The 26914-nt window shown below is 38.2% G+C and overlaps 1 protein-coding gene across 7 annotated transcripts in view; it reads left to right on the plus strand.

The window, feature by feature from the left end:
- CRACD (capping protein inhibiting regulator of actin dynamics) overlaps positions 1-26914 on the plus strand; it is a 256852-nt gene that overhangs the window by 87333 nt on the left and 142605 nt on the right. The window lies entirely within an intron of this gene.

Here is a 26914-nt window from a genome sequence, read left to right on the forward strand (position 1 = left end):
AATATTGTGAACTTTCTTGCCCTTCTAGAATGCAAGCCCAGCAAAAAATTAAACCCTGGATGAATCCCAACTATTTGCTTTTCCATGCCTGTTCCCAGGCTAGTGATCTTCTGGAAAGCAAAAAGTCATACACCCAAGCGTAAATGAATGAATGCACGTGTGCATGAATGAGAGCAAAGTACTGTTCACCAGTATATGAACAAGTGAAAAGTTGTGGTGGCACGGAATAATGGTTCTAGAAGTCAAAGAAAGAGGAGGTCATTGTTGATGAGGATAATCAGAGAAGGGATGGGATTTAACTTCTCTTCGGTTTTCTGCCATTATTTCTGGTAACTGTTACCAAATGGGATTTTATAAAGAGCCAAACCCAAATATTTAACAACAAAACTATAATTGTTTAAACCCTGCATCCCAGAGATAAATAAAAGATTTTTTTTGTGTTTTCCACTAAAGAACAAAGACTGACTTGACAGAGAGTTTACATAGGGAGACTGGAAGGTAAAGTTGGGCCAGTTGATAGAACATCTTGAAATGCTAGACAGAGGATTGTAAAACACATTGGCAATATTTTGTTATGGTTACCTGTCACCTGAAGTGATTTATCTATTACTAAAACTTTCAAGAGATACTCCAGAACTTGGAATAAAAGTTCCTTAAAGATCATTTTTTTTTCAGTTTATATATTTACTTTTATATATTTGCATTTTGTTATGGCAGCCCTAGCAAATTAATACATCCTAGTTGGTAAGAGGTGGTATCTCATTATGCTTTTGGTTTCAATTTCCCTAATGGCTAATGATGTTGAGCATTTTTTTATATGTTATTATCCCTTGCATCTTTTATGTCTTTGGTTTATTGTGATTTCATGTTACTTTTATTTTCTTTCCTATCTTTTGCTCAATTAATCAGGTTCATAAGTTAAATATCCTATTTCAACTATAATAATGTTTATCCTTAGATTTTTATAAGTGTATTTAAACGTGTATTTTTCTGAACAGGGCAAGAGTGAAACCATGAGATCTGTAGTATTCTTTTTCTTCTCCAGTACTGCAACTGTCAATGCTGTTAATTGATTTCAACTCAATTTTCTATGCTATCCTGAAACTGTTTAGAGTTACATAGGAAATGAAGCCCGTTGCTGGACTACAAGTTCAGTACAAGGCTCTAGCCTCTAAGGAAAAAAGCAATTCTCAAGCTCCTTGATTCCTGCATCTTGAGATTTGTAAATCTTTCAAATAGAAAAAAATTATTCCTTTCCGGATGTTGCTTTTTAAGGTTTCATTTAATTTTCTACATTTGTTTATCTTTAAATTTTGGAAATATAACTCTTGAAAGATGGAACGTAAGTGGGATAATGTTTGGGTGAAACAAAACATAGTCGTTTTTTAGGGAAAATGACATTACATAAATCCAAAACCAGTAAAGAAAATGAAAAATTATGATTTCTTTTCAAAATACCATACAGTAAATTGTCTCAGTAGAACTTTGTCAAGTACAAAAACCTGGTTTTCAGAGCGACTTTGAATTTTTATAGTTATACATGCATAATTTGTCTCAGTAGAACTTTGTCAAGTACAAAAACCTGGTTTTCAGAGCGACTTTGAATTTTTATTGTTATACATACATAATTTATTCAAATGGGCTTTACATGGAATGCTGTTCGAAGCCCATTGATCTTGAGATTACTGGGCATGTAAATCTCTTGCCTTTGGCTTCAGTATACATGTTTTCCTACTTTAAAACACTTTTGAAAGATATTTGCCTTATCATTGAAAAATCAGGCTCTCAGCATTGATTGAAGGACTGAAAAATATCTTAGCATATGATAAACCCACAGCTAACATCATACTCAATGGGGAAAAGCTAAAACCATTTCCCTTAAGATCAGGAACAAGGCAAGATTGCTCACTTTCTCCACTTCTATTCAACATAGTGCTGGAAGTTCTAGCCACAGCAATCAGACAAGAAAAAGAAATAAAAGGCATCCAAATTGGTAAGGAGGAAATAAAATTATCATTATATGCAGATGATATAATACTATATAGAGGGAACCCTAAAGACTCCACCAAGAAACTATTAGAGCTGATAGATGAATTTAGTAAAGTAGCAGGATACAAACAGAATATTCAGAAATCAGTTGCATTTGTATATACCAATGATAAAACATCAGAAGGAGAAATTGAAACAATCCCATTTACAGTTGCTCCAAAGACTATAAAATACCTGGGAATAAATTTAACCAAAGAAGTAAAAGATCTGTACTCAGAAAATTGTAAGACACTGAAGAAAGAAATGAAAGAAGATACAAATAGATGGAAACACATACCATGTTCATGGATAGGAAGAATTAATATAGTTAAAATGTCCATACTGCCTAAGGCAATATACATATTCAATGCAATTCCTATCAAACTACCAACGACGTTTTTCCCAAAAACAGAACATATAATCCTAAAATTTATATGGGACCATAAAAGACCTCGCATAGCCTCAGCAGTCTTGAGAAATAAGAACAAAGTGGGAGGTATAACAATACCATCAAATTATACTACAAGGCTAGAGTAATCAAAACAGCATGGTACTGGCATAAAAACAGACACATAGATCAATGGAACAGAATAGAGAGTCCAGAAATAAATCCATGCCTATATGGCCATTTAATCTACAACAATGGAAGCAAGAATATACGATGGGGTAAAGACAGTCTATTCAATAAATGGTGCTGGGAAACCTGGACAGACACATGCAAAAAAATGAAGCTGGACCACCTCCTTACATCATATACAAAAATAAATTCAAAATGGCTTAAAGACTTAAATGTAAGATCTGAAGCCATAAAATTCCTAGAAGAAAATATAGGAAGAAACGTCACAGACATTACCCGGAGTAAGATTTTTACTGATATATCCCCTCGTGTGAGGGAAGTAAGAGAAAAAATAAACATGTGGGGTTACATCAAACTAAAAAGTTTTTCACAGCAAAGGAAACCATCAATAAAACAAAAAGGGATCCTACTAAATGGGAAAAGATATTTGCCAATGATATATCTGATAAGGAGTTAATATCACAAATTTATAAAAAAACTCACTCAACTCCAAAGAAACAAACAACCCAATTAAAAAATGGGCAGAGGACATGAAGAGACATTTTTCTAAAAAGGACATACTGTTGACTTACTGAGCAATTTGTGATTTCTAATGGAACCATAAACTGTTGTATAATGTGCTGAGATATATTTTTTTTATTACATCCCCATGACCTACTTATTTATGTATTTATTTATTTAATTTTTAGTTTTTTTATTAGTTTCAGGTGCACAAGACAAAGTAATACTTAGACGTTTATCATTTATATCCCTCACACTGTGTGGACCCCCCTCCTCCATCCACTATCCCTCTGACATCGCACAGAGCCATTACATTTCTACTGTCTCTATTCCTAATGCTGTATTCCGCTTCTTGTAAGTATATACACACATATATATACATATATATATATATAAAATTATAGTTGGCATTCATTATTGTTCATCTTCAGGTGTGCAGTGCAGTGAGCAGGCATCTACATCATCCCTGAGGTGGTCTCCCAAATGGGACACGTGTCCATCGGACACCCTACAAAATCTTTACAACATTATTGATTACGTTCCCCAGATTAATTTTCAAACCCCGTGGCCATCTTGTGGTTACTGACTGTTTTCTAATCCCCTCACCTTCCCCTTTACCCCCACCGCCCCCGCCCATCTAGCAACCCTCAGTTTTTCCTCTGTCTCCAAAACTGTTTCTGATTAGTTCATTCACTTATTCTTTTCTTTAGATTCCACATATAAGTGAGATCATATGGTATTTGTCTTTCTCTGTCTGACTTATTTCACTTAACATAATGCTTTCTAGGTCCATCCATGTTGTTGCGAATGGTAAGATTTCTTTCTTCTTTTTTTCCCCTCTAATTTCTAATCTAGAATTATTCCTCAGTCTTTCCTAGACTCTCATGACCTTGACAGTTTTACAGATTGCAGGCCAGTTATTTTGTTGAATATCTCTCGATGATTGTCTTTTGTTTCCTCATGATTAGATTCAAGTTAAGTATCTTTCCAGGAATATCACAGAAGATGATCCTCTGTGTGCTTCTCTTCACATCCTATCTGGTGGCAGATGATTTTGATTCATCCTATTACTGATGGTGTTAGCTTTGAACACTTGATTAAGGGGGTGACTGCTGAGCTTCTCCATTGTATAATTCCCTATTTTTTTTCTGTTTTTTTTTTTTGTGTGTGTGATAAATAAGCATTTTTGACCAATTAGAGCCACTTCAAGCTGGCTCCTCTCTTTTTGACACGTTACCCTTCCTTTGACTACATCCTTTTTGGCATCGACTCCCCACGCTAAGTCATCCTGCCATGGGAATGCCCTTGCATCTAGAGGTGACCATCCCCACATTTATTGCTTGCTCAGGTCTCTCCTCTGAATTCCATCCCTGCCTGTCCAGTTGCCTACTGACGTCTCCAGTTTGATGTCTCATAGGCATCTTAAATTTTGTTTGTTCTAAATAGAATTTCTGACTTCACCCATTAAATGGATTCCTCCCCTTATCATCTCCATCTCACTCAACTGCATCACTGCCTTCCTTCTTCCTTAGGCCAGAAACCTACATGTCAGCCTTTAGTCTTTGTTCTCTTCCCCACCACACCCAGCGTCTATCTGTCAGCAAATTTTATACATTTACCTCCAAAATGGGCCTGATGTCTTCCACTTCTGCCTAGTTCTTCTTGGCTCACCGTTTCCTTCCTCTTGGATGTTTACAGTGGCCTCTTCACTGGTTTCCCCACTTTCAGTCTTGCTTCGCTCTAGTCCATTTCCACACATCATTTACCCATGCACATCAGCTCATGTCACGTCCTTGATGAAAACCCTGCAATATCTTCTCATTCCTCTCAGAATAAAATCCAAAATGATAAAGCTCCACCCCGTCTGACTTATGCTTTGCTCTTCAATTGTATCTCATGTTCCTCTCCCTCTTGCTGAAATGTGGAGAGCAAGGGAAGCTCTCTGTTCTTTCAGTTCCTTAACCATTCTAAGCTCTTTTCTTCCTCAGGGTCTCACCTGAACATGTGTCCTCCTGCTTTTTACATAGCTATGCTTTTCTTATCCTATTCAGGATGTGAAAGGATGATTGTCCCCTACTCGGATGGGTCTTCCCTCATTGCCAGTTAAGTTTATCTCACCCCGTATCTCATTATTCTCTATTAAAACACTCTGTTTTTTTCATAGTACTTAACATGATTGAAGGCATTTGGTCATTTACTTGCTTATTTTCTTATTTTCCCCATTAGACTCCAAGCTCTTGAGAATAGCAACGTGTGCCCATGTGCTGACAGAGTGTTAGAAGAGAGTGACAGTGGTTTAGTACTTAATGTCACCAGAAATGAACACAGTTCATTTTAGGCAAATGAAAGCATTTGTCTAAAAGAAGAAATGCACCCTTTTTGAAGTATGGAGAAGATTAAATGCTGTTGTTGATGTAAGAGAATAAAATGATTTTTAGAAGCTAATTTTTCTAAAAATTATAAAAGGTTGAGAGAGGAAAACAGAATCAATGAGGTATTAATAAACTATGATAAAATCTGCATTAATGAATTCTTTTATCTCTAAAATGAAAAATAGCTTGTTACAAGGCTGTAAAATTTATAAGAGAGGCGTTTGAAAGCCAGTCTCCTGACTTCCATTTTGTAAATCATGGCTCCCACGGAGGATGTATATAAAAAGAGTGGAGAAACTGAGCTCAGCAGAGATGCTGTCATTATCTGGACGGTTTGTCAGGGGACAGAGTTACTAGGTAAAGGAAAAAAGAAGCAGCAGGAAAGACTGGGAATCCAGTTACTCACTTTTCTAAAAGGTTTTTGTAAGAATTAGGCCCATTTATATCTGTTGTGAGAAATCTGTTTTGACGACTTGGAATTTTTACCTATTGATTTTTGAAAGCTTTTTAAAACTAACTTTTTGTTGAAATTGAATCCAATAATAATAGTAGTAGTAATAATAATAATAGTAATAATAGCTGTTCTGTGGTAACAAGTAGCTCCCACATTTTAGTGGCTTGCAGTAACAGAAGAGGTTTATTTCTTGCCCACATTCCGTGTCTTTGGCAGATCGGCATTGCACCTGCTACTGCTCCCTGTGTCTTTTCATTCCATAATCCAGGCTTAAGGAGCAGCCCCTGTTTGAGACAGGGTGTACTCGTAGGAGAGGGACAAGAGAAAGTATCAGTGGAGACAGGCATTGGCAATTAAAACTTCCGTGCAGACACTGTGTATGTCATGTCTACCCACAGGCTAATGGCCAAGGCAAGTCACATGGCCAAGCCCACTGTCAGTGGGTTGGGGATAAATAATCCTCCCACAGGATCCTGCAAACTAAAGGAACCAGTGGAGATACCAGGGTTATCCTGGGGATGCCCAAGGAACCAGGGAGGGCACGGAGCATTTGGAAACAGTAGTACAGTGTACTGTATTGGCAAACACTAGGTTCATTTGGTTCAGTGTACCACATTGGGAAACATTTTGGTTCAAATATTTATTGAGTTATTACTATTAGCCTAGCACTTTGGTTTTCTTGATTTCCTTCATCTTCTGGAAATGTGACTTTAAAATCCCACTCGTTCACTTACAGGCGCAGCTTAATGCCGCCTCCTCTGGGGAATGTTACTTGGCACCTCGAGCTGAGCTTGCCACTCTTGGCTCTGAGGTGTTTTAGCAAGGGCACAGGAGACCCAGCTTTACCACTTGCCAACTGTGTGACCTGGAGACTCTGAATAAAGAGGATCAGAATACACACCTGCCAGAGTGGTAATGAAGCTTTAGTAACGTTTCATTTGAACATACCTTGTGACCACTAAGGTTTTCTGCAAAGTGTAAGGATTTAATGAATCTTCACAACATTCTTCCTGACTTCTCTGACCTTTCTGTCCTCCCCTGTTCTGTTCATCCACTCAATAGCTATCTCCTGAGCATCGGTCGTTAGAGTCAGTCACTGCAGTGTTCGGAACCCGGACTCGGGCCAAACTGCCTGAGTTTAAATCCCTGCTCCACCATGTATGGCCATGCAACTTTGGTATTTAATCTTAGCCTGCCTCGGTTTTTCTAATTTGTGTATTGATAGTACCTTATCCTTCGCCTCTTGTGAGGATTAAATGAATTAATATATGTAGTTAGCTTAGAACTCTACCTGGTACATATTATTACCCACTAGAGCGTATGCTCTCCAAAGGGCAGGGAGTTTTTGTTTGTGTTTTTCATGGCTATAATCCAGTGCTAAGAACAGTGCCTGGAAATAATAGACACTCAATACGTATTTCTTCAATGAATGGGTGAATATGATAAGACTTGTGGTGAAAAAAGTTTTAAAAACTAAGTGTGAAATCCTGTAGTAAGTACCTTTAGTGAATCATGGTAAATACCGCTCTTTGTTATCGTCCCTTTGAAGTTGCCATGAAGAGTTATGGTAAAAATTTGTGGCGATAAGGTCCCTAATTAAAAAAAAAAAGAAAAGAAAAGAAAAAACTTTTGAAAATCAGAGTTTATTCAGTCCTGAGAAATTCAAGAATAGGGACTCAGTCTTACTTACTATGCCTTTGAACCCACAGGCCCTACCTTGATTCCTAGCACCTAGGAGAAGCTCAAGAAGTGAATAAACAAATGACTGCATCAGTGAGGGTCTATCCTCTGGAAGGAAGACTGAAAGAGATGTCCCCCATTCAGTCTTGTTTTGAACTCCTGAGTCCTGTCATTCTGTCTGGCGAATACTACTACTGGGCAAAATTGCCTTAGTGCTCTAAAGAATCCCCTTCGTGGGATTGGGTTTTAATGTTTTGTCCTGTGTTTCTTTTTTCTTTTTCTTTGTTTTGTTTTTTACTTAAAGGATGATAGAAGGGGGCGGGGGGACATATGGAATGAGTCACTGCACTTATTACAGAAGTTTTGAGCACAGTGTCTGTGTCTCAATTTAGCACCCACCCCCCACTCCCAAGAATGCTCCATTTGAGAATTTCCTTTTAAAGTTCAGAGCTAGGAAATCTTGGCTTTCCTGAGGTATTACGTGCTTCCTCCTCTCCGCTACTGAGCGTGATGTGACTAACTGTATCTCCTGTCATTTGGGCTGCCTGGAGCCCCAAAGCCAAACTAGAAGTTTAATTATGGCACGCATATTTGTGTCTTTCATTTCAGTGGTCTTGGATTTCTAGCTCATGTATGTTTTTCCCTTTCCAGACTTGAAAATTTCCTTTAATATTTTACTGTTAATTTGGTTACACATGTGCTTACTGAAAGACATCCAAATCCCCATGGAATGAGGCAAATTATAAATAAATACACATGCATGGATATATTCTTAGAGTCCCAAAACAACTCAGAGAAAGGCCTCTCAATTTGGTTGCTGACACTTAGTAGGAAGAATTTCCTTTCCACAGATCACGTAAAAGTACCCAGTGCTGTTTTTCTCTGTGTTGTCCCTGTGGCTTCTATGGTATAAATGTGCTCTTTAAAACATTTGGACTATGAAGGTATAGCTTTCTAAGGTGAGTAGCCTGTTTTTGTGTTCTTTAAGTTTGCTAAAATAGTGCTTTTGCCTGAAAGTCTTTTGGCCCTTAAAGAAAATCCTATAAATAAATTAATGTTTTTCATCACTCCCTCAAAAGCAAGAACAAAGATCATTCAGTAAGTTTCTATGTTCTTGAATAAAGGTAGATTTTGTTGGTGTTCTGCCTGTTACTCAAAAAAGGACATTTTTGAGGAATTGTAATCATTTCAGCCCAATTGGCAACTATTTTATTAGTATTTTATAGAAAATGATAAATCTCTATATAAGACCTACAACTTAACTACTTGGTATTTGTTTTTGGGGAAAATAATGCCTTACCTTTATGGATGGCTATCACCTGTGCGATGATGTGTCAACATGGAGAGAGAAGAAAGTGTATCACAAGGTAACAGCAAACGGCCAGAGCCATCGGGGTGATGTCACTGAGTTGGCACTGCCATCAGTCCGCTCTTTCAGGATTCTGGCTGAATTCTAAATTTGCATATTGATGCAAGATAGAGAACTATTTCGGGACAAGTCTTAAGAGTACAGCTTCCTTTCCAGTAATGTTTTGTGAGCTCCAGAGACACACAAGCTTGCCCTCTTGGTCCTCTGAACCTTTAAATGAATGCTCTTTTCTCTTTTCTTGCTTCCCCATCTGGCAAAAGTCTGACTCTTTCTTCTGATCCAGCCCAAAGTCATTTTCTCTGTGGAACGCTTCCCACCTCCCCTGTACAGACGTCTTTGCATGTTGTATGTTACGTGATGGCAGTTACTGCTTTATCGTGTTGTGGTACCTCACTCCTCTGGGGAAGAATCACTCTGAAAGTCCTGTTATGAAGTTATCATCAAAAGAAGAAAACGTTATTAGTATTCACGGAGGAGAAAAAAGTTCTAACACTTACTGCCTTATCTCTAGTACATTCTCCTGTTTCTTGAGAGAGGGGCACTTTAGGAAAGCTTAGACAAAAATCTTTCTACATGGAGTCGCACCGTCCAAATGCCGTCATCACCAGTGCTGACAAACCCTCAGAGCCTCTTCTCCCACCTGCCATTCCGTGATAGTTGTCCTTTTATCCTGGACTTCAAAAATATTAAAAATAACTTTTATTGGAGATTTCCTTTGTATAAAAGTTAATGCATATTTATTATAGAAAATCTAGTTAAAGCAGCCATACCAGAAAACTCGTAACTAAGTCACTCTCGTATTTTAACCATCCCATATTTTGAGTAGAGCAAGATTTATACTGTTTTACTACCTGCTTTTTAAAGAAAGTTACTTGTGAAGTTCATATGAATACAAACAGACTTTACAGAAGGCATACCCCCTTCTGCAGGAGACAGATGCTGCATGACCGATCATTAAGGACACCAAATAAAAAGACACTGTGCATTGAATCCAGGTTTGAATTCTGCGTTTGCCCCTTGTCAGCTATGTGACTTGGGCAAGCTGCTTAAACCTTGGAAGCCTCAATTTCTTCATCAGTAGAATGAGGACAATTATGCCTACCTTTTTCAGATACTATAAAAATGAAATGATTCGATGCACATACACATGCATCTGTTATGTAAGTTTTAGTCTGCTCACCTCTGCCTACCTGTCCAGTTTCCTTCTCAGTACTCTTGACCCACTGTGTTCCTGCCATAGAACCTCCTGCAGTTTGTCACATAGACTAGAATACCTGTGCATATTTCCTCATTATCTGTTTTCCTGAAGATGTGCATTTAATGCTGGAAGAAGATAAAGGACTCCAGACAAAGCCTTTCCCTGGGGGTTCTGGATATAATAAGAAAACTACAGAGATATTCCTCATCCTAAATAAGATCTGTAGTTTAAAAAAAGCATTAATGCCTATAAAGAAAATAATTAGCTGAAAAATGTTCATTATGCCTGGTAATTGTAATAACTACTTCTCACTTTGCAGATTTGTAGGGGTAACTCAGCATGAGATGTTTTTATAGGAAGATCACTTAATGAGAGTGATTCTATCAGGAAGGACTAAAATAGAATTTTGCTTTTGCATAAATTTACATATTTAGACAATGCAAAATTAGGAAGGACTGTGGAAAGAAAAAACTATTTTCTTCTGGCATTTGGGGATGAGGAAAAAAAAAAAAAAGCCACACAGATTGATGTAATTTGGGCCTGGGAATGATTATGTTACATATGCCCACCAGACTCTTCACATTTCTGGCAAATGAAACTCTTCCATTTTAAATCTTTGATACCTATTTTGTGTTTTGGCACACTTCTACTTATGCATTCTTTTAGCTGATATTAACCACAGCCGAACCACAGCAGGTGAGACTACAAATACCTACTTTGTTGAAAAGCACAATTTTGGATCAGAGGTGTATATGGTTTATTTTTTATTTTTAAGCTTGGATTTTTAAACTGTATAAAAATTATTTTTTTAATTATTTCATTATTTAATGAGGAAATATGCACAAGTTATTCTGGTTTATTTGACAAACTGCAGGAGATTCAAATGGCAGGAGCACAGGAGGCAACTTTTTTTTTCATCCTGTAAAGTGTAAGTTCCAGAGGAGCAGAGATTTCGGTCTTGTTTGCTGCTATGTCAGTGCCCGACAGATAGGAAACTCTTAGTGGACATTCTTTAAAGGACTAGCCCTAGAAACATTACTGAAAGCAGTAATAGGACCGCTGGAGTGTCTGCAATCAGCACTTTTCCCTTGTCAAAGCAGTTGGAGGTAAAGATGTGGGTCAGACTGAATATAACAGAAAGTGACATAATTTACCTTAATTTCTTTAACACAGTGAATTAAGAGCTTCTTGGGAATCTGTGAAGAATGGCCAGAAACTGCCATCTGGGTCAGGACATTCCAACTGCCTAAGTTGTTTCTCTTTCCTCCCACTTGCTCTCAGAGATCAGCCCTGCCCCGAGGTTCTCTCCCAAGGTTCTCTCTGGTTCTGTCTTTGAGAGCAAACAAATGGAGTCCATCTGACCCAGATTATAATACTAACTCCCGCTCAGAATTTAACCTTAAGAGTAATTTATTGGGACTTTTTAGGCCTATTCTCTATTTATCTTTGCCCGAGGAACTCTCTGTAACAGTTTTGGACAGGTTTATTGAGGTCTAATTTACATACAGTAAAGTTCACCCTTTCTAAGGTACAGTTTGCACATATGTGCAATATCCCGAAGTATAGAACATTTGCATCACTCCAAAGAGTCCTTCATACCCTTTTGCTGTCAAACCCTTCCGCTTGTCCTCAACCCTAGTCAACCACCGATCTGAAAGATGTCCCTGTAGTTTTTCCCTTTCCCAAATGTCACGTAAATGGAATCATACATATCTAGTCTTTTGCACTTCTCTCACTCAGCATAATGCTTTTGAGATTCGTCCACGTTGTTGCATATATCAGGAGTTGGTTTCTTTTTATTTCTGAGTGTATAAGTTTTGAGCAATTTAAACATTATCCTTTTTACCCCCTAAAAGTAAATGTCTGACTCGGCCTGCTTCTTTTTACAGAAGATCCATGAGTGTCAGAATGCCCCTGAGATACATGCAAAGAAATTTTATAACTCAGAAAATCTAAATGACAGGAAGATATTGGGGGTGTGTAACTTGCTAAGTACTTATTGCAGTTTTTCTGAATTATAAAGAATTTTTTCTTTTCCGTTGTGTTAAGAAATAAAAATGTAAAAGCTATTTGGTCCCAACAGAACATTTAAAATAACAAATTTGAAAAGTGCTTCATAAAAATAAAGTCTGTAGCAATAAGATTAGATAAAAATTGCTAGTTTATTAACATAAGGGGACTTCTGTGTGAGCAAAAGATAGGTTGGTTTATTTCCTCATCTTCTTTGGGGCTGCGAAAGAGCAAGCATCAATTTAACCTTAAAAACCTTACATTCATCTGAGTAAATTACAGTTTATAAACTGTCTCATTAATCTATACAACATCTGTCTTGTATAAAACAAAATAGTTATCAATATTTAGAGCTTTAAAATTGAGTCATTGACAGAGGTTAAGTGTCTTACTCCAAGTCTTACTCCACATGCTCTTTTTCTCGTCTTAAAGCTTCTTGAGGGCAGAGACTTGTTTTATTCATTGTGCAGCCCTGTATGCACCTAGGACAGAGAAGATGCTCAGTATATCAGACTGGCTGAATGAGGCAGCGCAATAGCCTGGGAGTAAAGAGTATATGCCTTAGAGCAGGAGCCTGTTTTGGCAAGTGAAAGTCTTTTAGAAGACAGCCACGCCCATTCATTAAGTAGTGTCTACGGGATGCTTTTACTCTATATAATAGCAGAGCTCAGTACTTGAATCAGGGACCATCTGGCCCAAAAGCCTAAAATATGTATTTTCTGGCCCTTTACAGAAAAATTTGGCCAATCCCTGCCTTAGAGTCACAGTGTCTAGGTTCAAATCTCAATTCTTCCACTTATTGTGTAAAGCTGAGCAAGCTGCTTGCTTACTCTAAGCCTCAGTTTCTTCATCTGTAAAACAGAGATCACAGGAGTTGCTGCTTCTGAAGCATTAAAACTCAAGCAATGGGGGCGAACAGATGACTCAGTTGGTTAGAGCGCAAGCTCTGAGCAACAGGGTTGCCGGTTCGTTTCCCACATGGGCCAGTGAGCTGCGCCCTCCACAACTAGATTGAAGACAATAAGCTGCCGCTGAGCTTCCGGAGGGGCGGCCGGATGGCACAGTTGGTTAGAGCACGAGTTCTTAACAACAGGTTGCTGGTTCAACCCCCACAACTAGATTGAAAACGGTGACTGGACAATCTAGAAGTAATCAACCAAGTTGTTGACTTGGAGTTGATGGGTCCTGGGAAAAACACACTGTTCCCCAATAAAGCCCTGGAAGTACACACTGTTCCTCTTCCCCAATAAAATCTTTAAAAACAAAAACAAAAAAAACTCAAGCACCTACCAAGACCAACAAAGTAAGCAGAGCTTTGGTGGATCATTTCTAGATTGTGAAGTACCTGTTAGATTTTACATTCCTTGACAGTTAGAGTCTTGAATTCTTCACCTTGGTTGTCACCCAGTGTTCCTTGCACATGGCAGGTTTCAATAAATGTGTCTTAAATGAAAGTAAATTTGTATCAGGTGGGCAGTAAGTGAATAATTTTTAACTAGGGCTCTTAATTACTTACCCGTTTCAAAGAACAGTATGAAAGACCAAGAATTATGATGAGGGTGAAATTTGAATGTTTCTAAATGTCCAACAACAGATGAAAAGATAAGTAAATTTTGAAACATTCAATTGAGTATTATGCAGGCAAATGATGATAGTGACTACAATTTAGTAACATGAAAAAATTCTTATTATAAAACATTAGCTTTAAAAATAGAAAAAATTGGGAATACAAAATTACATGTACACTATAATTAAAACCTTTTTAAGGCAGAGAAAAGGGCCTTCAAATAATAGTTTTCAAATTTCAAGTGTAAATCTTGCCATACTAAGGCCCCATACTCAGAAACTCTAATTAGTGAATGTGGGACAGTGCCATAAAATCTCTCTCTTTGACAGGCACCCGAGGTGATTCTGGTACCTTTAAGAACAAACACTGTCTTGAAAGAACTACACCAACATAGTTTTAGTGGACTTGTGGGTCAATTTTTTTACTTCTTAATTTTTCTTTTGGGGTGGTTATTTACTGCTTTTGCAATGAGAAAAGAAGTTTTACATTTACCTTAATTACTAAATGTATTAAATTATAAATAAATTGATTTAATTAAAAATAAGGTGTGTTACATTCGTAGATCTATTGAAAAGAACAGGGCTGATCTACTGTACTGATATGCAGTGATCTCTACGATATCGTGTTAAAGGAAAACAGAAATGTATAGGACAGTGTGTATTGAATCTAATTTTTACGTTATGAAAAAGAAAAGAGAGAAAGAGTTTTAGACATATGCATATGTGGTTGGATATACAAGGGATCCTTGGAAAGACACAGATGAAACCGGAAACATTCCTTCACCGTTTCTAGGAACCCAGAAAGACTCAGGAATCCCTCTTACCATTGCAGTGACATGGATAGTTAGGAGTAAGAGCTAGCCTGAGAACCTAATGACCACTTCTACCTTCTGTAGGAAGAGGCCATTAGCACTTCAACAACTGACTTGACAAACCTGTGCATAAAACAAATCCCGTTTTTTTGGGTTAAAGAATGTCTGTGTTGATGGAATACACCATAAAGGCATTCCCGAAACTGGTAAGAGGCATGAAGGGCTGGAGTGTGGAGCAAATAGTGGAAATCTATTCCTACTGCCAGAGAGCAAACAAACCGATAAGGGAGTATGTTGTTTCTTTGTAGCTAAATCGGGGAGAATACTGTATTCTCAAATCCCAGCAAAGAAGACCAACCCTGAGTTGAGTGAAAAAATTCTTTACAAGATAAAACAAGGTAGAAAAGAGATGGGAAAATAAAAACAGGAGAATGGAAATTCAGGAGTGCCTTTAAGCAGGTTACATATTTGAGGATCGTTGTCTTTGAGTCATGTGTAATGTATGAATAATTTGTATCATCTCATGAAGAACCATAGGTGCCTAGCATTAGTTTAGGGACTATTGCTCTCCAAAGGTAAGGATTGTTGGCCGTCTGTCTCAAAGCTCTACATCCCATACCTGATGAACAGGTGAACAGGTTCATGACCCCACACCAGCCCTATCCTTTCATGCCTGGGCCCTAGATTTTCCTTTAGGAATATAGGAAATTATAGCAATTTATTCTCCAGCCAAGTGTGTGGGAGATGCAGTTTGTTTCCTAAGATGTGCTAGGAAACACTTGCTTTGAGAAGTTGAAAATAAAGCAACAGGTTAATTTACTCGTCTGTAATTCAAACAACCAGCAGAGGTGTTTACCTGGTGAGCTACTTTACTGCAAAGAATTGAATGAGTTCAGTCTGTGATGGTGAGGCTCGGTCTGTGGTTTCACTGAGCAGCAGAACAAAAACACCCTTCTTTCTCCCTCCTCTTCCTCTTCCACTCTGCTCAATGGAGATGCCACCTGTACAGACATTTCTTGGCTTGCCACTCCCTGCCTATCGCATGCTTTCCTGTTAGAGTGGAGTAAGAGTTCCTGGTAGAATGCAGTTAGCTCTGAAGAGTGCAGGCTCTCTGTGGGGGTTATGGATGTGCTGTTGCTCTGCTGGGGACATTACTCGTGCATTACCGTGGTAGTGAGGGGTGTTAAGTGCGAGGTCCAGGATTTTTCTGAAACTAAGTGTTTCTATGCTGCTCATTGAAAGTAAGGAAGGCTTTGAATTGAAAGTCATTCTGGTTATTGAGGGGGTACAAGGCCACTGATTTGTCCAGCATAGACAATTTGTGCTAAGGAGCGGCAGGTGTTATGCAATAGAAAAAACTTCGATGGGTTGCGTGGGGTCAGGTTTTGGGGGTGGGGCGAGTCTTGAATGCCAGACTCAGAAATTCTGTGACTAATGGGCATCACTGAATGTTTTGCAGAATGAGAATAACTTTATGCAAGCAGAATTTGCTGGATGAATGTGGCAATAATGTCCAGGGCACAGAAGAGGCAGACTAACTAAATACTAGGTATTGCAGCAAGTCAGGCATGAGTAGTTGATGAGAGCCTGGATTCAGATGGTGATGGAGAACAGATTAAAAAGACCAGGAAAGAAGCAAATTAGAGTTTTTAAAAAACTAACCAGACATGGAGAATGACAGAGAATGAAAAAGTAATATGACAGGTATCCGTCTTAGGAAAACTGTGTTGTCATTACAGCTGGTGAGGAATAGATACTTGGTTTGCTCTGAAGATTTATGTATGGAGGGAGAAAGAGTATATAGAGGGTTAAAAGCAACCAAGAAGACAGAGTTATCAAGGAAACTAAAGAGACAGACAATTTCAAAGAGTGGTGTCTACTTACCAGCACCATACTCATATATTTGGGTACCGTAGGTGGGAGAATGGTGAGTGTCAAGACAAATGTGAATCAAGAGAAGACTTTTCCTTGGGATTCAGAGGTCATTTGGTGACTTTCATAAGTGCAGTTTGAGTAGAATGGTGAGTCAGGAGTGATTCTGGTGGTGACGCAGAGAACAGTGTTGAGATAGTGGAGATACAAGGTATAGACCACTTACCTCTGAAGTTTAACAGTGAAAGGAAGAAGAGAAGTACAAATAGTAGCAGCTACCTTACAGATGACCAAAACTCGTAGTTTGGTTAAGAAGCGTGTGTGTGTGTGTGCAGAGGAATCATAGAAAATTATAAGATCTGGGGGCTGGGGAGGGGTAGGTGTGGACTTCAATCCTTGAGTCTGACTCCTATGGATAAGGCATCTGTGAAGATGTTTCCATGTGCTAATGACTTGAGATTTTTCTCCTTTATAGCTCCAACCACACAGCGTTAGGTAGGTCTTTTGCAGCTACGCATTCCCAGGAGTTCTGTTGGGTAAGAGACTAAGGAAGGCAGGAATGAAGGAGCAGATTTCCTGGGCTACTCCTGCTAGCACGTAGAGGTAGAGGTAGAGGAGAAAGGGAAGGAGGTAATGTTTATTTTTTCCCCCCAACTCCACCGTATAATTTCATATACAGCAAAGTCCAGAGAATTTCTACTGCACCCTGCTGTCAGGTTGGCGACCGTGCAGGAGGGAAAGGAGGATGTAGTATCACTACTCCGGTCTCTGCTGAGAGCCACAACTAGTGTCATGACTTCTTTTGCCAATTGCTATTGAGAATAGGCTGAGAATACACTGCTCCAAGTGACCGTGTTGTGTCTGCCTGCAAAGCCAAAGTCACCCAGACAGAAACCTAATTCCAGCTGGCCAGAGCCAGCAGCAGTTACTACTCCAGGCAGAAACCTCCTGAGTAATTCAGCTGTAGTTTCTTCTCTGTTACAATCTGTTCTCAGGTGGCAGGTCACAGGCATCATGACTTGCAGAAGTAAATGAATCCTTGAGACGTGGTCCTGACACCTGGTCTTCCTGACTGCTGGACTGAGAGCTTGAAATACTGGAAACTGATTCTTAGCACTTGTTTTTTAGGGTGCACCCCACAGAGAGCAGAGGCTGTGAATCATCCTATACGTGGCCATTGAAAATGGAAAAAAATCTACTTTTTAACTTATTCAAAGAGTTGTACTGGATATATATAGGTTGGTGCAAAAGTAATTGTGGTTTAAGAGGTTAAAAATAATTGCAAAAAAACGCAATTATTAATACATACTCTGAGTCCACTGAAGGATCCCATTGTTCTTCCCTCTCCTTCCCCTTCCTGTCAGTCTGCAGAGTGTGGTACCAAAAATATATGGTCCCACGATTGCTGATTTTGTTCTTGTATCTGAAAAAAATGTACCCAGCTATAGTCATTCTTGAATTATAAACACACGGTTAACATTTCAAGTGTTCTGCAAGGTACCCCTTAAGGATACGAGACAGGAAATGAATAGAGATGAGGCGAGGTTTCCAAACCTAAAGGTTCGGCATATGACAGACAAGTTGTAAATTGCTACCTCAACAATTTACAAGTGGGCTTCCATGAAGCTAGTTTCATTGAGCTAAAACCTTGCTGGGCATCATGAAATTTACTTAGAGCTTCACCAGGGCTCTTTTGTCTGAATGGGAAGAATTTTAAGAGAGGAAAACCAGATTTTATACTTGGAACCATACAGTCAATCTCAGTCCTCATTGTTCTCAGATTCTATATTTGCCCATTTGCCTACTAGCTAAAATTTATGCATAGTCCCAAAATCAGTGCTTTCAGCACTTTTGTCGTCATTTGAAGACATGCACAGATTGGTGAAAAATTTAAGTCGCCCAACATGCATGTCTCCAGCTGTCAGACAAGGCAGCCCTCTGTCTTCTTGTTTCTGCTCTCGTACTGTAGACAAGTGTCCTTCTCACAGTCTATTTAGTGCCATGCTTTTTGCATTTTTGTATTTTTGTCATTGGTTATGTTTCTGTTTAAATTCCCCCCCACCCCAGCATAGTGCTAAAGTGTTGTGTAGTGTTCGCTGAGTACAAGAAGGCTGTGATGTTCTTTATTGAGAAATATGTGTGTTAGATAAGCTTCATTCAGGCATGAGTGCTATTGGCTGTGGGTTCAATGTTAATGAATCACCAGTATATATTCATAAAGTGTCTTTAAATGCTGCAAACACACAAAATCAGATTTTGTATATGTATTGATTGCTTGATGGCTATGTTGTGGCCAGAGGCTCTCAGGAAGCTAACCCTGTATGTCCCCTGGGAACAGTGGTTCAGTAGTCACTAATTCAGTGTCTGTGGCCACCTTATAGAACATGCCTGCTGCAAATGCAAGAGGCGACTGTCCATAAACAAGTGCTTCCTTTAGAATGATATGTATTTCACTAATAATGTTGGGTTAATAGTAAATACTCAGTACCGTCCCAAATGACTCATGAAGATTATAAACATGAGGTTTGAGTGAGGCCGTTACGGGTTAGGTAAAGACGAGGTCAACAGGAAATGAGGTCAGTGAGGTAGTGGTCACGTCATGTAGGGACTTGTAGGCCACTGTCGGGAACTTGGCTTTTGCTCTAAGACATTTGAGAAACCATCGCCTTGAGCAGATGAGTGGCATGATCTAGATACACAGGCGTCAATAAGGTGACACTGGGTGCTGGGGACAGTGGTGTGGTGAAGGATTTAGGGGAGGAGGTGATGCAGATAGATTGACTAGAAAGCTGTTGCTATAATCTAGGAATGACGTAGTAATGGCTGGGACTAGCACGGTAACATCGTAGATGATGAGGAATGGTTATGTTTTTGATGTATTTTCAAGGTAGATCAAACAAGATTTGCGGACAATTAGTTGTGGGAAATGTGAGAAAGAGAGAATTCAAGGATGACTCCTAAAGGTGATGACTTTCATTATTTTCAGCAACAACAAAATCACCTGATGGGAACCTCTCCCTACACTCCCTTTCAAAATATTCTTTTCATAGAGCGAATTTCCTTGAAAAGTAGTTACTTTATCACACATTGTTAAAGCAGCAACTTTATCAGAAAAGTAAATAACAACTGGCTATCTGCAGTATTTCTATTTAGACAATATTTTTGGGGAAAAAGAGAAAAAGAATCAGTATGCTCCTTTTCTTCACCAAAAATCGTCCCTTCTGAAGCATACAACTGACAGTCAATTGCCATCACCGAAGCAGTGAGAACGTTTTAGAACACTTGTCTATTTGCAAAAGAAAAAAATGTAAGGCAACTTACAATTTGACAACTCTTCTCAGTGTTCTGGTATGAAATAACCAAGGAAACACTGTGATTTTCACGATCACTTCCCATCTTATTACAGGTCTTATAATGATTCTACTAAATTAACCATGCCAGTGCCATTCTGGAGTGCTTGGTGCACTTCTGGATTCACCTTCTTTTCTCTGATAACTCGCCTATGAGTCATGCAATGAATGCATTTCGGGGGGGGGTATTATCTTTCCCTGGATTCTTTTTCAGTCCACTCAATCAATGTGTATAGATTTTCCATAAAACATTGTTTTTGTTAAAGAAGTCATTTTTTATTAGAACATATATTTCTTCCACTATATTTCTTTCCTTAGTGGCTCACTAAAACAGTAGTTCTTCATGTATTTCACTATTGAGACATCTGTACTTTATCAAATAGTGTGACATATTTTGCATATTGAGTAATTTTTAAATGTTTTTTCCTCAAATCTCTACTAACATTTTCTTCAACTACTGATTAGCAATGAATTAGATTGATGCCGTATTTTTTATCTGTGCATTATTTAATTGTCAATAAATTATTCATATAAGTGGTTGATTTTTGTGTATTATTTAAATCGTTTTTTGCAGTGACAAGGAGAACGAATATTTCTTAGATGGTGTATGGCTGTTTGTCTTGTTTGAAAATACTTATTACTAAGTATTTTGTTGAATATCACAGTGACTTAATTTAACATCAGTGAAAAACAGAGAGATTTTTATTCACATCCTAGAGACTTCGTTTTAAAATGTCTTGCTAATCACATTGACTTTATAGTGTTGTTAGTTGCCCTTTTAAGGCACACTATATACTTAAAATGAGGTTCACTCCTAATAATAGTGGATGTAAAATAGTATTTCAGATAGTCTTATTGACAGTTTCACATCTTGGGAGCTGATGTATCAAATATTAGGTCAACAATGTTTTAACCTCATAATGTTATTGATAAAAAGCTCATATATGAGATTCTGGAACCTTTGCAATGCCCCCTGTTTATTTCTGTTATTCTCTGTAAAAATAAAAACAGAACTCTTACAAACAAAATAGACCATGTGCTTGTCTGGGAACAACAGTAGGGGAACTGAGGAGACTTAATCTGTCTGAAATCAGTGGTGTGAAGAGAAGAATCTTAGGTAACAGAGTTGAAATGAGAAGCTTTGGCTCTGCTTTTCCAGGGCCTGCTAAAGGGTTTATCAGTGTTATTAGTCTTTTCCAAAGAACCAACTTTTGCCTTTGTTGATTTTTCTTTATTTATGGTTATTTTCTAATTCATTTATTTATGTTCTTATTGTTATTATTTCCTTCCTTTCTTTGGATTTATTTCTCTGTTTTTCTAATTTCTTGAGATGGATATATAAATGGTTCATTCTTTTTCTGTTTTCTTTCTAATTCCTTGAGATGGGTATATAAATAACTGATTTCCAACCTTCTTTTTAAATATAACTTTAGCCACATTTCATTATTTTTTATTCGTCATCACATCATTACTTAAGTCAAAAATTTTTCTAATTACCCTTGTGATTTGTTTTTTGTGTTATTTGGTTGCTTACTGCTTAATTTTTAAACATTTGAATTTTCTCTGTTTATCATTTTTATATTAATTTCTAGCTTAATTGAAAGCATTCTAAGCTGTATGTTAATTAATTGGTGAAGATTCTATGACAATTCAATGGGGAGAATAAAGTCTTTTCAACAAATGTTACTAGAACAAGTGTGTGTGTGGGGGAATTAACCTCTTACCCATACCTTACACCACACACACAAAAATAATTTGAGATAGATCACAGACCTAAATGTAAAGTTAAAAGTTTAAAACTAGCAAGCATAGAAAAATTTTTTAGACTTTGAAGTAGGCAAAGATTTCTTAAAAGGACCCCCAAAGCAGTGTGTCCTTTTCTTTACATAAAGAAAAGAAATAATAAATTGGGGCTTATCTACACTAAAAACTTGTGTTCATCAAAAGACTGTTGAAAAGGCAAACCACAGACTAGGAGAAAATAGATGTAATACATATATCTGACAAAGGAATCAGAATATATAAAGAACTTTTATAAATCAATTTAAAAACACACAATTTATAAAATGGGCAAAAGATTTGAACAGACATTACACAAAAGACGACATCCAAAAAGTTATCATCATTAGTCACCAGGGAAAGGTAAATAAAAACCTCATACTGGAATGGCTCAAACTAAAAGTCTGCCAATACCAAATGCTGACAAGGCTGTGTAAATTGAACTGTCAGATATTACTGATGAGAGTATAAAATGATATACCCATTTTGGGAAAATGTTTGGCAGCTTCTTATAAAGTTAAACATTCTTTAACCCAATAGCCTAGTATTTACACTCCCAAGTATTTAACCAAGAGAAATACAATTATATGCTCACAAAAAGACTTTTACAAAAATATTTATAGTAGCTTTATTCATAGTAACTCTAAAATGGAAACAATCAAATTTTCACTCATAGGAGAATACACAATAAGTTGTGGTATTTTCATACTGTTTCTTGCTCAGGATAAAGAGGAGTGAACTATTGATATACGCAACAGTGTAAATGAATCTCAGAGACCTTATGCTGAGTGAGTAAAGCCAGAAACAAAAGAGCACATACTATATGATCCCATTTATATGACACTCAGGAACAAGCAAAACTAGTCTATGGTAATAGGTATGAGAATAGTGATTGTCTTTGGCATGTGGGGATTCACTGAAAGGGGCATGAGGGAACTTCCTGGAGTGATGGAAATGCTCTATATTTTTATTTTGTTGTCAGTTACACAGTTGAATTTCTTTATCATCAAATTGTACACTTAAGAGCAGTGTATATCACTGTATGTAAATTTTACCTCAGTTTTTAAAGAGATACTATTTTTGCAATTTCCTGTGAATCTATATTACTTCAAAATAATAAGTTCGGAAAAATACACTATGATTTCCATTTCTTGTAATTTCTGGAGACTTACCTTGTGAACCACATGTGACTAATTTCTTTAAATGTTTCATGTACCTTTGAAGAATATGTAGTCTCTGTTGTTGGTTTCGGTATTCTGTATAGATTACTAAAGTTGAGTTTGTTAATTGTATTGTTCAAATCTTTTGTATTCTTATTTTTTGGGGTGTGGCTTATTCTGTGAATTACTAAGAGATGTGTTAAAATATTTTACAATCTTTATAATTTTGAACCTATCAATCATAGTTATTTTAAAGACCATTTCCTGTAACTCTAGTTGGTTACCTCTGGGCCTGTGTTTGTTGTCTTTCTTTTTTGAACCTATGTTCTGGTATACCTAGTAATTGTTGATTGAATGCAGGGCATTTTGTATAAGGAATCATAGATACTGTAAGTGATGATATCTTTCTGCGGAGGTTACTTTTGCTTCTGATAGGCAGTTAAAGTAGGGCAGACCTCCTCAATCCAATGAAGGACAGACGTGATTGAAAGCTCAGTTTTGGTATGTTTCTAGGCTTTCATCGTTGGATGTAGCCCTTCAGGGTCCTAACTAAAAACCGACGATATTTACTTGGGCTTTTCCTTTTTTTGGTGGGCTGTGAACTCTAATTTTCATTCCTCTAGCATCATGAAACAGTCAAATCTCTATCTAATTACCCCCCTTAGTGCTGTTTTTTTGCTTAATTTACACTGTTTATCAATTAGCAAATGCTTGGAGCGGCAGAATGTCCAGCTCACTTCTCTGCACTTCCCTTCTCTTTGGGATCTCTCTAGTCTGCCAAAACGTCTGCTCACTTTATGTGCCTCTAAGCAGCTGCTTTCTTCTCAGCAGTTCTGACCTGTGCCTCTTAAAAATCATTAGATGTCTTGAGAAGAAAAGTGGTACCATGACTTGCCTCAATTTTATTTCTCTTCTCCCTAAGATCTTGGCCTCTCATGGCCTGGCTGTCCTTTGTAGCACTTCAATGTCTTGAAACAGGTTTGAGTCTTTTTTTTTTTTTCTTAATATATTTAAAAAATTTTTCAATTACAGTTGACATACAATATGGTATTAGTTTCAGGTTTACAACATAGTGATTAGACATTCATATAACTTACTAGGTAATCACCCCAATAATTCTAGTACCCATCTGACACCATATACAGTTATTACAATATTATTGACTATATTCCTTATGCTACACTTTGCATCCCCATGACTATTTTGTAACTGCCCATTTGTATGTCTTAATCCCTTCCCCTTTTTCACTCATATCCTCAACTCCCCTCCCGTCTGGCAACCCTCAAAATGTTCTCTGATCTATGTGTTTGTTTGTTTTGTTTGTTCATTTAGTTGTTCTGTAGATTCCATATATAAGTGAAATTAAGGCATTTGTCTTTCTCTGACTGACTTACTCCAGTCAGCATAATACCCTCTAGGTCCATCAATGTTGTTGGCCATGGCAAGATTTCATTCTTTTCTATGGCTAAGTAATATTCCAATGTATATAGGTACCACCTCTACTTTTTCCATTCACCCATTGATGGACTCCCAGGTTGCCTCCATATCTTGGAATGCTGCAGTGAACATGTGGATGCATATATCCCTTCAAAGTAGTGTTTTGGGTTCCTTCAGATAAATACCCAGAAATGGTATTACTGGATCATTTTTTTTTCTCTTGTTATAGCCTTTGTTTTAAAGTCTATTTTGTCTGGTATAACTATTGCTATCTCAACTTTTTTTCTGTCATTTCCATTTTTATAAAATATCTTTTTCATTCCTTTACTTTCAGTCTTTGTGTATCTATTGATCTGAAGTGAGACTCTTTTAGGCAGTGTATGTAAGGGTTTTGTTTTCTTATCCATCCAATCACCCTATGTCTTTTGATTGAAGTATTTAATGCATTTACATTTAAAGTAATTATAGGTAGATATGTAATTGTTGCCATTTTTCATTTGTATTTTTTATCTTTTTTCCCCCTTCTTCTTAAATAAGTCTCTTTAACATTTCTTGTAATACTGGTTTGGTGGTGATAAACTCCTTTAGCTTTTCTTGTCTGGGAAGCTCTTTATCTGTCCTTCAATTCTAAGTAATAGCTTAGCTGTGTAGAATAATCTTGGTTGTAAGTCCTTGTTTTCATCACTTTGAATTATTTTCTGCCAATCCCATCTGGCCTGCAAAATTCCTCTTGAGAAATCAGCTGACAGTCTTATGGGAACTCCCTTGTAAGTAACTAAGGGCTTTTCTCTTGCTGCTTTTAAGATTTTTTTCTTTGTCTTTATCCTTTGGCATTTTAATTATGATGTGTCTTGGTGTGGGCCTCTTTGGGTTCATCCTTTTTGGGACTGTTTGAGCTTCCTGGGCTTGTATGTCTATTTCCTTCACCAGGTTAGGGAAGTTTTCCGTCATTATTTCTCCAAATAGGTTTTCAATTCCTTGCTGTCTCTCTTTTCCTTCTAGTACCCCTATAATGCAAATGTTGGTATACTTGATGTCCCAGAGGCTCCTCATACTTTTGCATTCTTTTTTCTTTTTGTTGTTCTGATTGGGTATTTTCTGCTACCTTCTAAATCACTGATTTGATCCTCTGTTTAATCTAATCTGTTGATTCCCTTTAATATATTCTTCATTTTAGTTATTGTATTCTTCATTTCTGACTGTTTTCTTTTTTATATTTTCTATCTCCATTTTTTATGTTCCGTATCTCTTTGTTGAAATTCTCACTCAGATCATTGAGCATATTAAAACCAGTGTTTTGAACTCTGCATCTGGTAGATTGCTTGTCTTCATTTTGTTTAGTTCTATTCCTAGAGCTTTTTTCTGTTCTTTCATTTGGGACATGTTTCTTTGTCTCCCCATTTTGGCTGTCTGCCTGTCTTTGTTTTCATGTATTAGTTAGAGCTGCTGTGTCTCCCGGTCTTGACAGAGTGGCCTGATGTAATAGGTGTCCTGTGGGTCCCAGTGTTGAGTCTCCTTGGTCACCTGAGCCAGGTGCTCCAGGTATGTCCCTTGTGTGAGTTTTGTGTACTCTCCTGTTGTAGTTGAGCCTTGATTGCTGTTAACATGTCAATGGGAGGTATTGACCCTCAGGCTGATTGGTTGTGAGAACTAGCTGTGACTATAGTGGAGGAGCTGTTGTGCAGGGGCTAACCTTATGGAGCAGAATTTCTTTTAGCAGGCCTTTGGTGTCTGCCAGTCTGCTTTTTGGATGTGTCATCCTCTGAGGCATTTGGGTGGTGCTTCAATGTGGCCCGAAGTTGGCCATTGGGCATGCCAGCCCTGAGGGCTCCTGGAAGGTGCCCTGCCACAGGCCAAATTCAGCCACAGACTGTACCCTGCCTGGGGCCACTTGGAATAAGCCACAAAGCAATCTGTAGATGACAGCCAGCCACATTGTGCTTGCAGGTGCCTACGAGAGTCCAAGCCATGAACCGAGGCTGGCTGCTGCCAATTGTAGACCTGGGGCTGCTCAGCAAGAGGTACAGGGCACACCAAGGCCAGATGCTATTTGTTTGGGATTTGTCAACCTTTGAGAGATTTTAGAAAAGTTCGCAGCATGAGCCAAGCAGACCTTTTGTATGGGAAAGCCAGTGGAAGTGGCTTGGGTGGGCCTGAAAGTTGGGTGGGGCAGAGTCTCAGGGAATCACCAGGGCAGACAAATGGTGTTCGCTGCGTTGATAGAGACTCAGATATAGTGGCTGCCTGCCTCTGCATTCTGGGAGGGGGTAGGGCTCAACAAAGAAACAATGGCTTCTGCCAGCACTTTTGTCTGGGAGAAAGCTACCCCTCCAGTCCTCGCCTTGCAGCCAGACAATTCATTTCCTCCCTGTATATCCCTGGTGCCTTTCAAGCTACTGCTCCAGCGCTGGAGCTCAGAGGTAGTGAGTCCATCAGTAAGTCCATGCACAGACTCTTTAAGAGGAACGCCTGGGACTCCAGCAGCCCTCTGTGTGAGTCAGCTACAATCTCTGCTGGTTTTCACAGCTAAAAGTTGTGGCAACTTCTCTTCCCAGCACTGGAATCCCAGGCTGGGGTGCCTGGTGTGGGACTAGGACCACTTGCTTCTCAGGGGAGACCTCTGCAACTAAGATATCCCTCCTGATTTTTAACTGCCACATGCGGGTGTGGGACCAGCCCAATCCCTCACCACCTGTGTCCTCCTTCCTACCAGTCTCGAGTTGGCTTCTTCTGTATACCCCTAGTTATA

The sequence above is a fragment of the Rhinolophus ferrumequinum genome, chromosome 5, assembly GCF_004115265.2.
Source record: "Rhinolophus ferrumequinum isolate MPI-CBG mRhiFer1 chromosome 5, mRhiFer1_v1.p, whole genome shotgun sequence".
NCBI lineage: Eukaryota > Metazoa > Chordata > Mammalia > Chiroptera > Rhinolophidae > Rhinolophus > Rhinolophus ferrumequinum.